The sequence below is a fragment of the Nomascus leucogenys genome, chromosome 6 (genome assembly GCF_006542625.1).
Source record: "Nomascus leucogenys isolate Asia chromosome 6, Asia_NLE_v1, whole genome shotgun sequence".
In the NCBI taxonomy this organism is placed as follows: domain Eukaryota; kingdom Metazoa; phylum Chordata; class Mammalia; order Primates; family Hylobatidae; genus Nomascus; species Nomascus leucogenys.
Genome location: NC_044386.1, coordinates 34,857,568 through 34,876,336, shown reverse-complemented (window position 1 = coordinate 34,876,336; position 18,769 = coordinate 34,857,568).

The following is an 18,769-nucleotide window of genomic DNA, read 5'->3' as shown; positions in this document are numbered from 1 at the left end:
CCCTGAGATCTTGCAAACATTCCGACTATACAAGCAGAACTAAGCACCTTGAAGGCTCAAGGCTGGTGGCAGAAGAATAACCTTCCAGCTGCCCTTTATGTTTTTTCCTAGTGGTGAGTCTACCATGCTTCACGAGAAGCCTTGTGTTCAAAATCAATAGTTTAGTTTTAAACTTGTATTTTGTTGCTCCACGGAGCAAAAGAGGTAGGGAAAGAGTCTAGCTGTGTGCGCTCAAGAAGAAAAGATATGAGATCTGGTGAAGCTCCATGGAGCAACAAAATACAAGTTTAAAACTAAACTGTTGATTTTGAACACAGGGCATTCAAATATTAGGTTCAAATATTAGGTTCTTCTATTCAGCTAAAATGTAAGTTCCTTGGGGACAAGTCATGTCTACTGCTGATTTCACATTTCTATAGTCCTCCTTACTGCCTTGAACATAATAGGTACTCAATAAATATATGTTGATTTGACTTACTTGAAATAAGAATATAGTCACTAGTTATAAGGCAAACATTCCTGAGAAAGAAAATGCTATATACCTTTCACATCATTGAATACCTGCATGTGAATGGTGTTTCTTGTTAGGATGTTTGGATTAGGGCTAACAGAGAGAAGACCAAGAAGAAAATTCAATACTGAGAAGGGGTGGTAGAGAAAAAGGGAATCCTTCCCCAGGTGGGGGAAATGGAAAGTTGAAGAAGGTTGGGAGTGTTCTTTGCACTGATTGTAGGACTATCAGAGTTCAGAGAACAAATTGCTCCTTAACGGCTGGAGTGGCCAGAAAAGGCTTTGTGGAAAGAGGAAAATGGAAGCTAAACCTTGAGGAAATGTGATCTGATTAGGTGGAAAAGTCAAAGAGAGTTTGCTGTTGTTGTTGTTGTTGTTGGGGGAACAGCGTAGCCAAGCAAAACAAGGAAGAATGGTGGAGTTTTGATAAATCAAGATCTTGAAGAGAATGGAGTCGGCTTAGGCCAAAAATGTTGAAAAATTTTGGGAAATACGGTGGGACAGTGATCATGAGGTCTATTTATGGGGAGCTTTGAAAGCCAGGCTTGGGAATAGGAAGCCATTATAGATTTTCATGTTGTGGAAAGCCCTAATGAAAGTGTTATTTGGGGAACATTCCCAGACGTGAGGAACTGCGACTTCACCTCTAATATTGCTCACTATTTTCATATGCAGTTTTCTTGTGAGAGCAAGTGTAGTTTGATCTGTCAGGGTCCTGATCTTTGTAAGCTCAACCTGAGCCAGATACTATATTGAACTTTCTTGCCTCTTGACCTCCAGACTAACCTGTGCCACACAGTCCAGTGTAATTTTTAGAGCACTCCACAGCTTAACCTACTTATTCATCATTTGTGCAGGATTTTTTTTTCTCATTTTACGGTACCTGGGCAAGTAGATGAAGTCCAGGTTAAAAATTATCATGTAGCTATGAGAAGATTCCTTAGCTATTAACACACTAGTGCTGTCCAAAAAATGTACCAGCCACTGGGATAAAAGCACAGCTACCCAAAAGAATGTTAATCACAAAGAAGTGACATCTGGGACTTCAGAAGCTGGATCCTCAGAAGCTTTACCATTCTACCCAGGCCTCTTAGAACATCTGCTCTGGGAACTCACCCACCATGCTCTGAGGAAGCCCAAGTCAAAGGGCCCATTTGGAGAGGAACCAAGGACAGTGAACAGCCCCAGCCAAACACCAACCTGCCAGCCATGTCAGAGAGCAATTTTGGAAGCATATTCTCCAGTCTCAGTTGGGCCAACCTAGCTGACACTATGTGATGAGCAGAGACAAGCTTTCCTCACCAAGCTCAGCCCAGACAATAGACTTATGAGTAAAAATAAGTGATTGTTGTTTTAAGTCACCAAGTCCTGTGGTAGTTTGATATATAGCAACACATAACCATAATATATGTGTGAAATCAACTTTGTCTACCCTCACACAATTTATACACAAACCACTAACTACCCCAAAATTTCTGCTAATGTGCTTATTCTGGGTGGATGTGCGTGCATGCGTGCGTGTGTGTGTGTGTGCATAGTGCCATAGGTTGCCACTGTATATCACGTAAGATCGGCAAGCCCTCTGCAGACTTCCCTAAAGAGCCCATATGTCGCAGTCCCAAGATTCACTGTATGCTAATTTATTAATCAGATAACAATCAGTGCCTCAGTGTGACACCTAAATGTCTTATTCCTGTTAAAAAGCTATGCTTCTTTTAAAAAGTGAAGCCAATGAGAACTTCAGGCATGACGGCAATCTTTAGAGAAGATATGTTTATTTTAATTGGGAAATCTTAAGTTTCAGGGCTTGAACAGCTTTCTTTTGGATCCATACTTAAAGCTGACTCTAGACCCTGGAGTTTAGACCACATAACCATCACTGGTCAAATAAAAACTGACCTCTCTTATCTTATATACAGGTAAGGGCTGAGATTCCCTCATGGGAGGAGTCAGGGCAGAAATATGGGGCCACAAAGGCGACAGGTAAGTTTGTGGCTATTTCTCCTTTAGACCAGTGCTTTGGGAACTTTAATGTGCATACAAATCACCTGAGAATATTGTTAAAATACATCTTCTTATTCAGTTGGTCAGAGATGGAGCCTAAGCTTTTATATTTCTAACCAAATCTTAGGTGGTGCCCAATGCCACTGGTCTGTGAGCAACACTTTAAATAGTAAGAGTTTGACCATCACCACTAATAGCAGGCCTTCAGTGCATCTTACATGTAACTCCCTCTAAAGACTGAGCCTGGAAAATTAGTCTCACCACCCCATCGCCACCTTTTCTACCACCATCCTTTCAACTATCACGACCATCCCCATGACTACCACTGTCATCGCCACCTATATCCACACCATCATCAACACCTCTACCACCACCTTCAACACCATCATCAACACCACCAGACCACTACCATCTCTAAACTCAAAATTGTCCGTTGTAGACCATCAGAATTACTTAAGCAATAGATTTGTTACTTTTTCAAATAGACTCTTTCTTGGCATTCAAGAGATGATTCAACAAATGGATGTGGACACTGAAATCAAAGACTTTGATCTCCAATCAAACAATAATGATTATAATAACTGAAGGTTGGTAGTTTATCAAGCAGTCATAATACTAGGGAGCACCAGCTCCTTCTGAAATATAGAGGCCCATTTGATCAAAACAGCTGAAGCACAGAACAGGATCCAAGAGCAAGACAAACCCTAATGAAAATACCCAGGCTACCAAGAGACATTTGCCAAAATAGCTGCCTTTACATATGCACATTTGGACCTGAAGAAGAATTTATATACTTGGAAGCATTAAAAAAAATAAAAAAGTAAGTAGGTGGGCTTAGCTTACAGCTGAAATAGGTAACTCCTCTGTTACCTAAAATTAGAAACAGAAAACTGGAATTTCTTTCTAATCATTCTTTCTTCTCTAAAAAGATCTGTGGGATAAGCTGCCAAATGTGCTTAACCTCTGTGTCCACCAAACTTGAATCCCTGGTGAATATAATTTTTATTTGAGAAACAAGAAATCCACCCAACCAGTAGCAGCATAAAGTTCAAAAACATCTGCACTGCTAGGTAAAGATTACTGTATATATAATGTGGGCAGCGGTGATTTCCTTTACTAAGCTTCCGAAATGGGAGAGGCTGGGAAGGCAGCATCTCAGCCTGTAGATGTGAACCTTCTTGGGTTTCAGAAGTGATTACAACGAAGTTCTCTAATTGCCTGTGTGTTGTATTAAGTAGATCCCATTTGAGTCTAAAATCACATGCAATGTTTAAATGTTATTTCTGTAAACTATACAAAACTATAATTTTCCAGTGAAGAAAAAAAGAGGCTGTCAAATAAGAAGAGATGTGAAATGAGATCGTTCCCCTTCTTTGTGAGACAGATGTTATTTTTGGCTCTTCTGTGTAATGCATTCCATATTATAGTCTCTTTTTAACCAAACACTAGGACTAGTATGTGCTTGCACACAGTGCACCAAAGCCATTCTCAGGAAAACTTCTTTTTATTAACACTGATAACTTTTTTAGTCCCCAGTGCAAAAACCTCAAGTTGTAGTCTACAAACAGTACCCATGATGCCAAGGAAGGATTTTTTTTTTTTCATCCAGCAAATATATTCCTGCCATCGAAATAAAGTTGTACATTCTCCCTCAGAAACTGCCCCGAGTTTTGGCAAATGATTTTTTTCTCTTATCTATCTTGTAAAGCTCTTGTCCTTTTATGCTGATAGATTTTTGTAAGATTTGAGTTTTCTTTTCTTTATCAGCCTCTGCAGAAAAATGTAAAAAGAGACGAGAGTAAAGATGGCACAAACTTACACAGAAAAAAAATAGACTCCATCCCACCAACTGGCTATTTAACTTGTATTTATCTCCAAAAAGTTTGATGCTGAGTAAATATCAGCTGCAACTAATTAGCTCCAGGACAAAAAAAAAATCCATATTGAACTGGGATGACAAGAATGCAACCAGAAATGAATAAAATGTCCTGGTTGGAAGCAGACGGAAGTTTTGCCAACCAGTATGTGCAGAGGGAGAAACAAACGGTTATTATTAGGCTGATTTAATTTTCAGTTCTTCCTCATGATGGAGAAGCCGATATTCATTTAACTAATTTGACCTCAGCCAACTGCTAAAGCTTTCTGGGTTTGCCAAGGTATTTCTTCTATTTTGTATTCTTTAAAGATGGTGTCTTGCCCTTCCATAGCCTGGGGTCATCGCAGGCTAAGATAAAAAGCTAGCGGCTATTCCTTGAAGAGAGGAAAGCCTGAACAGGTGGACTGCATCACTGCTGTCCATAAAGTTTGACGCTCTTCACTGTGGCTGACACAAGGTGTGAGGAAGGAGTTACAGTGGCAGCACTTGGGATTTAGTGAAGCCACAGGCGTCCCTGTTTCAAAGAACATGTGAGAGTCGGGAGATTTCTGAGACCACACTTGAATTGCTCTTTCCCACAAAGCACAAGTGGTGGTGGTGAGGACCCAACAGGCAGACATTCTCTCCCAAATCCACCGGGAGCATAGTCAGAAAGGAAACGGAATGAACTAGCCAAGAGGTTCACTACTATTTCCCTTCGGTCTCCCCCACCTTAGGGTCCAGTTCCCACCCGTCTCAGTACAGGCTGGTTACCATGGAGCAGGGTGGAGTGGGGTGCCAACCTCCTCCTCATTCCCTCCAGTACAGCCCTGCCAGGAGGGGAACCCTTGGGCTTGCTAATGATCTTGGAAAGGCTCTGCTACAGCAAGCAGGCCAGTCTTTCTCGCTGTGGGTCAGGCCCTGCCTCCATTCCTTCAGCCCATTTGAAGGTCATTTGAAGCTTCACTGGACAGTTCCCAGACAGGCCCAAGTCTTCCTTCCTCAAGCCCCTGCATTTCTCTCGATGTAAGGTTTTTCTCTGGACTCAGGAGCACACTTGGCTTTCACAACCAGTGAGGCGTGGAGGCTGGTGAATGAATACCTTGGTGTTCTTATTCCTTGGTGGAAAAACTCAGTCCTTGGTATGTTCCACCCAAACTCTCAGAAGGCCTGCAAGAAGACTAACTGCATAAGTGGTAACACACCATTAATGTTCCTTTTATTTGCATTTCTCCCTTCTTTGTCTCTTCCCACTCCGTATCCTCTTGGGATCACCTCCCAAATAAACTAATGACACTCAAATCCTTGTCTCAGAGTTGTTTCACAGGGGAATCTAAAGTAAAACACCTGCTCTAAGCAATCCTCTGTTACATAAAGTTACTCAGGATGAGAATCTGGTATCCAGATCACGCCCAACCACACAGTAAAATGTTCCCAGAGTATCAGCAGTACAGGCCTACTGAGGCCTAAGAGATCATCTCTAACCATAGTGCTGATTTCCAAAGATTGGAAACACGTATTCATTAAACAAATATTTATCAAAGGCATTGTAAGTTGGCCTAAACCATTTTGCACGCAAAACTATTATGTCCTTTTTGGTAGTTCTCAGTAGCAGGCTGTAGTTAGAAGGAGAAGGTTAGTTTTTCCCCCAACTTCTCTGCCTCCAGACTACTTATTACCTAGCCTTTTAGTGAAGCCTTATTTGGCCAAGCCACTGCATTTGTGCTTCTATTACATACTAAAATACAATCCCCAATACTGCACTGGGTATCAATGATTTCCCCCCAGGAGAACAGACCTCCTGAGAAAAGCACGTCGGAATCAGGTTAGGAGCATTCCTACACCCCATTGTTTTATTCACAAACACTACAAAAAATAAAATTATACAAAAGCCTCCTGACTAGTAGGACTGTTCCAAAGATGGAGGTGAGAGAGGTCCCTGTTTAAATTTAGTGCAAAGATTTAAAGTAGTTGAGGACAGTGAATTTGATTATTTCTCAGGCTCCTTTAAGACCCAGGAATTCTACATTGAACTCATTTTAGCTAATTAGTTACCAGCACCTTGGAGATATAAGGTCATGAGACTATTAATTCAGATGGGGGAGAAAGTGGTTAGAATTTAAGGTTCCATCCTACATCAGTGGGATCAAAGTGGGAAGTACTAGGTACTTCACTGGTACTAAAAGGGCTGGGAATGTGACCACATATGCAACAGTGATCTTTGCAAATGTTCCTAGGGCCTATTGTTTTATAGAGCAAAAAGTGGAGGTGAGACAGAACATACCTAGGAAAAAAATAAAAGCAAGAGTGCCCGCCTCACCTCAGCACGTATGGCCACACTGACAGGGCTTCACAGACTGAAGCAATGCACATTCCTCCCTCAGGCCTCCCCCACAAAAGAAATAGGGAACTTTGAGAGGCTGAGGCTGGCAGATCATGAGGTCAGGAGATTGAGACCGTCTTGGCTAACATGGTGAAACCCCGCCTCTACTAAAAATACAAAAAATTAGCCAGGTGTGGTGGCACATGCCTGTAGTCGCAGCTACTCAGGAGGCTGAGGCAGGAGAATCGCTTGAACCTGAGAGGTGGAGGTTGCAGTGAGCTGAGATCACGCGCCACTGCACTCCAGCCTGGGTGACAGAGCAAGACTCCGTCTCAAAAAAAAAAAAAAGAAAAAAAACAAAAAAAAGAAATGGGAAAGTCCATGGAATTCTTCTGTGTTTATAAGTACTGGATTTTTGACAGTAGGTTCAGAAAGGGTCCAGATTGCTGAGATTTGTACACAATCTCTAGTGTGTACAGTTCCACACGCTGTATTCAATTTCCTAACGTGGCATGTGTAGCGTTTAATAGAATAAACCAATAAATGCCACCTGCTACAAGTATATATGAAATATGTCAAGTACAAGAGGCAGGGACTCTGAGCAGAGGTGTAAAGGATGTCCACTGGGTTTCAGCATTAGTAACTGAGGTTGATGGGGTTGGGTTGGAAGGAGGAAGGATGGACACAGAGGGAAAGGCCTGGAATACAAAACCAGAATGCAAAGGCATTTGCAAAAAAAAAAAAAAAAAAAAAAAAAAAAGCAGCTTTTGGTTTTACAAAATAATTCCACTGTTATTTTTAAATTTCTACATTATTAATTCTTGCTTTTATCTTTATTAATTCCATCACCCCACATTCTTTTAGTTTATTTTTCTCGGATGTATTCCAGTGTCTTGATTTCAAAGATTAGCTCATTTATTTTTTGTCTTCCTTGTTTTTCCTAATAAATATGATAATGATAATAAATATTTCTCCAAGTACTGTCCTGGCCATATCATTGGTTCTAACATGGTGTACTTTCTAAATTGTTTTTTATTTCCTCTTTAACCCAAGTGTTACAAAGAAGTGATTTTTTTTTTTAATTTCGAAGAATATAGTTGACTTTTGTTTTGTTTTTGCTGCTTTTCTTATTTCTAATTTTAATTAATCATGAGCAGTGAATGTTGCCTACGTGATTTCTTTTTTTTAATTTGTTAACATTTTATAACATATGATCGATTGTTTTCTGAATGTTTAATGTGCTTTTGAAAAAAAATGGATGCTGTCTGTGGACTACATATGTATGTCAAATTTATCCATTGTGTATTCAAATCCCACACATCTGTATTTATCTTTAGCGTACTTGATTTATTAATTTTTAAAACATGTATGTTTAAGTTCATTGTAATAGTGGAGCTACCCATTTATCCTTATATTTGCTATTTGGTTTTGCTGTCTATATTTAGAAGCTATGTTGTCAGAGTAATGAAGGCTCGTTTGATTGACATAACCTTCTATCACTCTGAAACATTTTTCTTTGGCCTTCTTAATAATACCTGCCTTGAATTTCCTTTTGTCTAATAACAGTATTACCAAATTTGTTCTATTTTGGTTAGCATTTTCCTTTTTATATGTTTTTCCATTCCTTTCATTTCAACCTCTGTATGGCTTCAGCCTACTTGGAGACAGCAGGACATGCTGTTCAGGGCACTGTGACCCCTAGCCTGTCTACTGTGATTTGGGTGAGGAACAGAATGTGCTATTCCTCAAAGCAGGCATTCAGTCAGTCTCCTGATGTTGGGCTCTTTGGTTCACCTGGTGTCACAGCCACCAAAGACCCCATCTAGCCTCTGCTCACTGACTGTTCCTGCCTAAAAGCAGACACATTGGTTGCTGATTGCTGGGCATGAAAGAAATAGAGGAGAGGGAGGGTGCAGATGGTCAGTGAACCTAGATTCTTCTACTGCAGAACACCAACTAATCACCCAGTCAGTTGCTCCAGGGGACTTCTTGCCAGACCTCTGGGAGCCACAAATCTCTGAACTAGAAGCATCCTTAGAGCCCTGCCCACTTTTGTAGATGTTCTCTCCTGTATGAGTACTGGGCTGTGATTTCCTTCTTCAATCTGATCCCAACTATTTTCCAGCGTTCTGAAATTCATCAAATTTTTGGCCAACTGAGACTCCTTTACTGTTTTCCAACATGACTTTAAAGACAGTATTTTCCCAATTTCTAGGGATTTGGGGTGAGAGGGAGAGGTTGTAAGGCTACCTATAATACTTGTTTTGTCTTTTCAATTATTTCTTTAGGCCAGATTACCAAAAATGAGATTCTGGGACAAAACATATAAACATTTTCAGAGATCTTGATACATATTGCCATATTCCTTTCTACAGGATTATAATAATTTACACCACTATCAGCAGTTCCCTCATTAGAAAATTTGCTCATTGTTTAGAACGGAAAGAGAAGTTATATTTCAAGTAGACTAATGGTAAAAGGTTTTTTTGAACAGTTTTATAAAGGTATAATTGACATATAACAAACTGTACCTATTTAAAGTATATGATTTGATAAGTTTTGACATATGTTTACACCTGTGAAATCCTCAGCACAACCAAGAGAGTTAACATATTCAGTAATCCTACAAGTTTCCTTATATCCTTTTACAGTTCCTCCCTCCCACCCCTGCCTGCCTCACTCTGTCAATTTCTAGGTAACCATTGATTTAATTTGTGTCACTGTTGAATAATTTGTACTTCCTAGAATTTTATATAAATTAAATAATATAGTATATACACTATTTTTCTGCTCCTTCACTCAGCATGATTGTTTTGAAATGTATCCATGTTGTTGCACGTATCAGTTGTTATTCCCGCTTATTGATGAGTAGTATTTTATTGTAAGGATATACCACAATCTATCTATTAACTCTTCTTTCTCTGACTTGGGTTCATTTCGTTTTTATTTAAAAATTTTTATTGTGGTAAAAAACACATAAAATTCACCATCTTAAACATTTTTAAGGGTAGAGTTCAGTATTGTTAAGTATATTTATATTGTTGTGAAATAGATCTCCAGAACTTCATCTTGCAAATGTGAAATTCTAAACCCATTAAACAACAATCTCCCTTTTGTTCCCGACCCTGGTGACCATCATTTTACCTTCTGTTTTTATAATTTGACTATTTTAGTGCCTCATATAAGTAGAATCATACAATATTTGTCCTTTTATGACTGGCTTATTTCACTTGGCACAATGTCCTCAAGGTTCATCCATGTTGCAGCATGTGACAGGATTTCCTTCCTTTTTAAGGCTGAATAATATTCTAATGTATGTGTATGCCACATTCTGTTTATTCATTCATTTATCAATGGCTATTTAGGTTTCTTCATCTCTTGGCTATTGTGAATAATGTTCCTATAAGCATGGCTGTGCAAATATCTCTTCAAGACTCTACTGTCAACTCTTTTGAATATATTCCCAGAAGTGGAATTGATGCGTCATATGGTAATTACATTTTTAATTTTTTGAGGAACCTCTATACCATTTTCCATAGTAGTTGCACCATTTTACAATCCCACAAACAAGGCACAAGTGTTCCAATTTCTCCATATCCTCACCAACACTTGTTAGTTTCTGTTTTTTTTGATAGTAGTTGTATTGGGTGTGAGACAATATCTCACTATGGCTTATTTCTCTGATGATTAGTGATGTTGAGCATCTTTTCATATGCTCGTTGGCTATTTGTATCATCTTTTGACAAATCTCTCTCCAAGTTCTTTGCCCAGAATGGGTAATTTCTTTTTAAGAATTTCAAACTTACAGAAAACTTGCCAGAATGGACAAAAAACACCCATATATCCTTTACTCAGATTGACTTACTATACACATTTTGCTTGATTTGTTTTGTAATTTGTGTGCTGTCTTTACATATATATTTTCCTTAACTCTCTGAGACTAAGTTTCATGTACCCTTAAGTTTCAATCTCAAACACTCCAGCAATATCTTCTAAGTATAAGATCGTTCTCCTATACAACTATTATATAGCTGTCATCTTGGATTAATTATTTTTTATGATTCCATTTGATCTCCTTCATTGGATTTTTAACTATAAATCTTTGGTTTATTATTTTAGTGGTTGCTTTAGGATATAGTATACTTCTTTATCATAATCTACCTTCAAGTGATATTATACCATCTTAAGTATTGCATAAGAACCTTAACAATGACATACTTCCAAGTTTTGGCCTTTGAGCTACTGCTGTCACATTACCTTTACATATTTTACATGTAATGGCATTATTATTTTTCACAGTCAATTTTCTTTTGAAAAGATTAACAATAAAGGATAAATTCTTCCATATTTATTCATGCAGTTAACATTGGTGCTCTTCATTCCTTGGTGTAGATCCATCTGGTATCACTTTCTCTCTGTCTGAAGGACTTCAACATTTCTTGTTGTGAAGTTCTGCTGGTAATGAATGCTTTCAGCTTCTGTCTGAAGATGTCTATTTGTTTTTATTTTCTGCCGAGACCAGCTCGGTCGGGGAGACCCTAACCCAGTGGCACTAGAGGAATTAAAGACACACACACAGAAATACAGAGGTGTGGAGTGGGAAATCAGGGGTCTCAGAGCCTTCAGAGCTGAGAGCCTCGAACAGAGATTTACCCACATATTTACTGACAGCAAGCCAGTGATAAGCATTGTTTCTATAGACTATAGATTAACTAAAAGTATTCCTTATGGGAAACAAAGGGATGAGGCTAAATAAAGGGATGGGTTTGGCTAGTTATCTGCAGCAGGAGCATGTCCTTAAGACACAGATCGCTCGTGCTATTGTTTGTGGTTTAAGAATGCCTTTAAGTGTTTTTTCTGCCCTGGGTGGGCCAGGTGTTCCTTGCCCTCATTCTGGTAAACCCACAACTTTCCAGCGTGGGCGTCACAGCCATCACGAACATGTCACAGTGCTGCAGAGATTTTGTTTATGGCTGGTTTTGGGGCCAGTTTATGGCCAGATTTTGGACGCCTATTCCCAACAATTTTCAAAGGGCATTTTTACCAGGTGTAGAATTCAAGGTTGACAGCTTTTTTTTTTTCAGTACTTTAAAGATGTTCCACCGTCTTCTCACGTGCATTGTTTCTGACTAGAAATCAGCTGTTATTCCTCTTCGTTCCTCTGTATTTAAGCCTCTTTTCTCTGGCTGCTTTTATGATTTTTCTCTTTATCGATGATTTTTGACAATGTAATTCTGATGTGCCTTTGTGTATTTTTTTTCAAATTTATTCTCTCGTAGTTCTGGAGGCTAGAACTACCAACATCGAGGGTGCTGGTGGGGCTAGGCTCCCACTGAAACCTCTAGGGTATGATCCTTCCTTACCTCATCCGGCTTCTAGTGGCCGTTGGTATTCCTTGACTTTTGGCAGCATAACTCTAACCTCTGCCACACTGCCATTTTCCCATCTGTGTCTGTGTTTTCACATGGTATTCTCCTCTTTTCGTGTTTCCCTTCTCTCTCATAAGGACACAAGTCATACTGGATTAAGGACTCACTTTACTCCAGGTTGGCCTCATCTTAATTTATGTTAGTTATATCTGCAAAGACCCTATTTCCAAATAAGGTCACACTCACGAGGGCCACAGGTTAGGGCTTCAACATATCTTTTTGTGAGACACATTTCAACACATAATATCTAAGAATACATTACCACACATCACAGAAGGGAGTTTTGTCGGTGTGATTAGCTTAAGCATCTTGAGATCCGAAGAGTATCCAGCCTTATCTAGTGAACCCAGTGTAATCACAAGGGTCCTTGTAAGAGGGAGGCAAGAGGTCAGAGTCTGAAAAGGACATGTGACAGTGGGAAAAGAAATTAGAGCGATGCAGACACAAGCCAAGGACTGCACGCAGCTTTGAAAGGCTAGGACAGGCAAAGGACAGATTCTCCTCTAGAGCCTGTAAAAGGAATGTAGCTATGCTGAACTTACATGTTGACTTTAGCTTGTAAGAACCATATCAGACTTCTGAACTCCAAAACTATACAATAATAAATTTGTGTTGTTTTAAGCCACTACATTTTTGGTATAGCAACAACAGGAAACTAATACATGTGGGTTTATAGTTTGTATCAAATATGGAAATTTTTCAGCCATTATTTCTTCACATATTTTGTGTTCTTCTCTCTTTTCTCTTCTAATAATACTCCAGTTACCTATATATGAGGCCTCCAAGTTGTCCCATAGCTCACTGATCCTCTGCTTGTTTTTTAAAATTCTTTTTTCTCTGTGTGTTACATTTTTGGTAGTTTCTATTGCTATGTCTTCAAATTCACTAATCTTTTCTTCTGCAATGTCTAATTTACCATTAATCTCATGTAACATATTTTTCACCTTTGACATTATAGCTTTCACCTCTAGAAGCTTGATGTGAACTTTTTTTCTCTTTTTAATATCTTCCATGTCTCTACTTTATTTTTTGAACATGTAGAATAGAGTTATAATGAATGTCCTCATTTACTAATTCTAACATCTGTATAAATTATAGGTTGACTTTAATTTTTTTTCCTCATTGTGGGTTATATTTTCCTGCTTTTTTGCATGCCTGGTAATTTTTTATTGGATTGTAGTCATTACAAACTGCACCATGTTTGTTACTGGACATTTTCATATTCCTATAAATGTTTTAAGCTTTATTCTGAGATACAATTAAATAACAAAGAAACAGTTTGGTCCTTTTTGTTCTTGCTTTCAAGTCTCATTAGGCAGGACTAGAGAGCAGTGTTTGGCCTAGGGCTATTTCCCTCCACTGAGACAAGACTTTTCTAAGTATTTTACCCATTGCTTCACGAATTGTAAGGTTTTCCAGTCTGACTGGTGGGAACAGGCACTATTCCAGGCCCAGTGTGAGTACCAGATGTCATTCTTTCTAACTCTTTTGGGTGGTTCTTTCCCTAGCCTCTGTTAGTTTCCTCATATGCATGGGCTAATGTCCACTGTCTTGAAAACTGTTACAGTCACGAGTGCTTAATGATAATGGGAATACCTTCTGAGAAATGCATCATCAGGTGATTTAATCATTGTGCAAACATCATAGTGTACTTACACAAACCCAGACAATATAGCCTACTGCCTACCTAGTCTATGTGGTATAACCTATTGCTCCTAGCCTACAAACCTGTACAGTATGCCACTGTACTGAATACTGTAGGCAATTGTAACACAATGGTAGGTATTTATGTATCTAAACATACCTACCATAGAAAAGCTACTATACAAATACTTTATAAAAGATAAAAAATGGCAAACCTGTTAGGACACTTACCATGAATGGAAATTGCATGACGAGCAGTTGCTCTGGTTTAGTCAGTGAGTGGTGAGTAAACATGAAGGCCTCAGACACTACTGTACACTACCATTGACTTTAGAAACACTGTGCACTGAGGCTACGCTAAGTTTATTTCTTAAATAGTTTTCATTTTTAATAATAAATTAATCTTGGCTTATTGTAACTTTACTTTATAAACTTTTAAATTTTTTTAACTTCTTTTGTATTAACATGTAGCTTAAAACACAAACATTGTGCCAGGCATGGTGGCTCATGCCTGTAATCCCAGCATTCTGGGAGGTCGAGGTGGGCGGATCACCTGAGTTCGGGAGTTTGAGACCAGCCTGACCAACATGGAAAAATCCCATCTCCACTAAAAATACAAAATTAGCTGAGCATGGTGGTGCATGCCTGTAATCCCAGCTACTTAGGAGGCTGAGGCAGGAGAATCACTTGAACCTGGGAGGCAGAGGTTGCAGTGAGCCGAGATCGTGCCATTGCACTCCAGCCTGGGTGATAAGAGTGAAATTGCATCTCAAAACAATAAAAAAGACCACAAACATTGTATAGCTATACCAAAACATTTTCTTTCTTTATATCCTTATTTTATAAGCTTTGTTTATTTTAAAATTTTTGTATTGCTTTTAGTTTTTAAATTTTTTGTTAAAAACTAAGACACAAACACACATTAGCCTAGGCCTACACAGGGTCAGGATTATCAATACAACAGTCTTCAATATCCACATCTTGTCCCACTGGAAAGTCTTCAAAGACAATTAACATGCATGGAACTGTCATCTCCTATGATAACAACGCCTTCTTCTGGAACACCTTCTGAAGGACCAGCTGTTTTACAGTTAACTTTTTTTTTATAAGTAGAAGGAGTACACTCTAAAACAATGATAATGAGTACAATAAACCAGTAACATAGTTTATTATCAAGTATTATGTATTCTACATAATTTTATGTGCTAGACTTTAATGCAACTGGTAGTGCAGTAAGTTTGCTTACACCAGCATCAACACAAACCTGTGAGTAATGCATTGCACTATGACATTATGAATGATGTCACCAGGCCATCGGAATTTTTCAGCTCCATTATATTCTATGAGACCACCGTCGTATATGTGGTCCATCATTGACTGAAATGTCATTATGTGGCTCACGACTGTATTTTATATATTATGTGTTTGTTTTAGGTAGAAGGATAAATCTAGTCTCTTTTTATACCATCTTGACAGGAGTAAAGCTAAACTTTTTTAATGTGAGAAGCTTTTTTTTCAAATAACTCCACTATTTAACGCAGATAAAAAGCAAAGCTTCTGTGATTGAGAGTAAGGGAAGGGACTGCTAGCTTGAGGAGACCTGCCTATGTAGCTGTTTCTTTGATGCACTCAGTAGTTCCTAAGGGTTCTCCCCTGATCCTTAGAGATTCACAGGGCCCAATTTGAAAACCACTATATCTAGTCAAATCCCTCCTTTTTGATATTTGATGAAACTGAGAACCAGAGTGGTTATGTAACTTGCCCAAGGTCACAGAGCTAAAACCTAGATTGTAAGATGAAAGGGAGTAATGACTGCACACAAGTAAAGACCTCGAGAATGGCAGCAATTATTACTAGGTCTGTCCTTGTATTTCAAATTTCCCAAAGTCTGTGATAGTAACAGGAGAAGAGGGAAAGACTGTGTTTTTACAGAAAGGATCTGGCAATAAAAGCCTCAGTTACACCTTCCCTTATAAGCCAAGGTCCTTTCCTGAGGCCCCATCTCCCGAGGAAGGTCCTCATGGTCCCAGCTCAGCTCCCGGGCCAAACTTATATAGGTGCCTCAGGGCCGAAGACTAGAACCCAGGTCCCTGAATCACAGGCAAGTGTCTAATCCACTGCACTCCATCACCTCCCTTCATTGATAAATTCAAAAATCCAGTGAAACATTTTTCTTTGCTAACTATCAAATATTTTTAAAAGATTCACCCAGAACCGTGTGTTTGCAATTTTGGCAAAATTTCCTGGGAGCACAGAAAGAGGTCTCAATCTCTCACTAAAACAGCACAGATTCCACATTGCCTGGAACTTCATGTAGTGGAGTGGAGTGTGGTAGTGTTTAGGAAGCAAGCTAGAAAGAAGAGATTGATCAAATAGGAGTCTAGGCTCCCACTGAAAACCACAAAACAGGAAGGACATGGGTGCCAAGAGCGTCTAACTCAGATGCTGACATACTGGATGAGTCTGGATTTGCCACTCAAAGAATCTCAAACTCCTTGATTTAAGCAGTATTCATAGAACTTGTTCCTGCTTGCTTTCTAGAGAATCTGAGCGCTATAACCATATTTAAAAACAATTTGTAAATTACTAAGAGCTCCTTGGAGATAGGATGATATATAAATATATGGTATTACTGTTATGTTAACCACACTTAAGTATGGTTAACCATACTTAAATATTTACAATATTACTTTAAAAGAGATTATCTGCAAAATTCTTAGTGTCTTTTCCAATCAATTTTCCAAACTATAGAGAAGTTAATTACTCTGTGGTCTTGGTATATTTCAATCTACTACAGTCCAAAACTTGGAATACATTTAGAACTCTTTTCATATCAGTGAGAACTGAAAGAATTTCAACATAACATCGCTATTCTTACACCATCACATCACAGCATGTCCTCAGAGGCAACACCAATAAGGAGAAATAAGTATCTTTCCTGAGGATTCAGTCTTGTCAGTTTGCCTAATTCTGGAAGAAACAATTACCAATTAGTTTGATTCGTGTTTTTTATCCAATTGCTTTATATATATATATATATATATATATATATATATATATATATATATAATTGTTTTATATATATATGTGTGTATATATATATATATATATATATATATATACAAACACACACACACGCACATATTTGCAAGTTCAGCCCTCAAAAGATGGTTCTGTTGTCTAAAGCTACCCTTTAAGATTAGGACAGCAAGATGTCATCAGATGGGTGGTAGCTTCGTGATTTGAACTGCAAGGCTGCTGTGCATGGCTGTAGAGGTAGAAATGAGTCCTTGAAAATTGTGCTGTGTACCCCCTGCTCCACAATACATGGTTGCCTTTATTCTACTTCAATGCTAGAAGAAAACAATGAATCAGGAAAGGGAATATAGAAATTGAGCACATATGGGAATATAAAGAAGCCAGACAACAGAACGCCTCCAAAATATATGTCTATATAGAAACATATCTGTTATATATTCTAAATCTGTGTATCTACATACCAAATAGATTACATTTACCTATATAAACATATTACATTTACCCATAGTAATAATATATATTTAACACATACACAGTATATGGGTAAATTTATAGAACCCCTAGTACTAGTCATATGACAGACAATCCATAAATATTTCAAATACGTGAATGAAAATATACATACTCTCACAGCTGCAGGCTGTGGCAATTAAACTAAGATGAACTGCTGCTAATTTTCATCAGGATGAACATGGACTTTTGTTAATTTTCATCCAGTCAGAAATGCCTGGCAGGTTCAGAAGACTCCAGAAGAACCCATAACCTAGAGTCATAAGTATAGGTGTGAACAAAGTGCTTTCTAACCAGGACAAATCAACTGAATTCCCTATAACATGTACCTGAAACTATTTAATTCTAAAAAGTCTGTTCCTGAAACTCAAACACAGTTGTTTTGCTTTGTCCCTATTGTTACAGGTAAGGTCACGTTCTAAGAATCGCCATTATGGAATGGAGGAATGAATTATTGGTCTAAGAATCAGAAGGAAGAACTGCTTTTCCCACTCAGCTTTGGAACTAACAAGCTGATGACATTTAGTCCTGTCCCTTCTCTGCAGAACTTAACTGCTTAAACTGTAAACTACATAGTTGGATTTAACAATCCACAAGGTCCCTTCAAGCTATGCAGAAATTTATTTATTGTATAATAAATAAAATATTATTATTTATTTAGATTTGACCCTGTCAAATCAGTAAGGTTAATAAAATTAAAAATTATGACCAAAAGAAAATGTTAAAAATAAGTGCTAACATACTTGCCAATTAAATTTTATATTTAGTTCTGAGCAATCAGGGAAAAGTGAGAAATGTAAGTTTCACTACTTTCATTTTTGGAAAGGGAGAAGCTTTCCTTTTTCTTGACGAATGACCTTCTGTGGTACTAATCCCTGCCCTAATTGAGAAGATAAACTGTGACCTCAGCTTCACAGGATCATTGCCAGGCAAGAAACCCCTTCTCATACTTCTAGGTAAAGACTAAACATTCAGATGGCGCCATTTTTCGTAGGTAGTGAAATGTCATCGTAAGGTCACTGGGTACCACACAATTGAGGAAATCAGAACCCAGAGACATTAAGTAATATTTCAGAGGCCACCCAGGTAGCCATGAACGGCGGAGAGATTAAATACTCAAGAGTTCCTGACCTGGAGGTCAGCGCCTGGTTTTAGGTAACACGCCCCCAGGACAGACGCGGCCCTCTGTGCATGTGCGCAGAGCTGAGTGTCCTTGGAATGTGACACGAGCTGCAGAAAGCGCAAAAGAAGCTGAAAAGCGCAAAAGAAGCTGAAAGGCAGCGATGCCCCGGGGCCTTCTGGGGCATGTGGGTGTTCCTTTCACTCCGCCCCGTTCCTTTCACCACAGCTCAAGTTTGAATTTGATGAATTAAGTGTGAAGTTTCCTTCCTCTTCAGCATGGAGCGCTCTTCCCGGCGGGGCGCCGGCGGTCCGGAAGCATCAGCGCGTCTACAA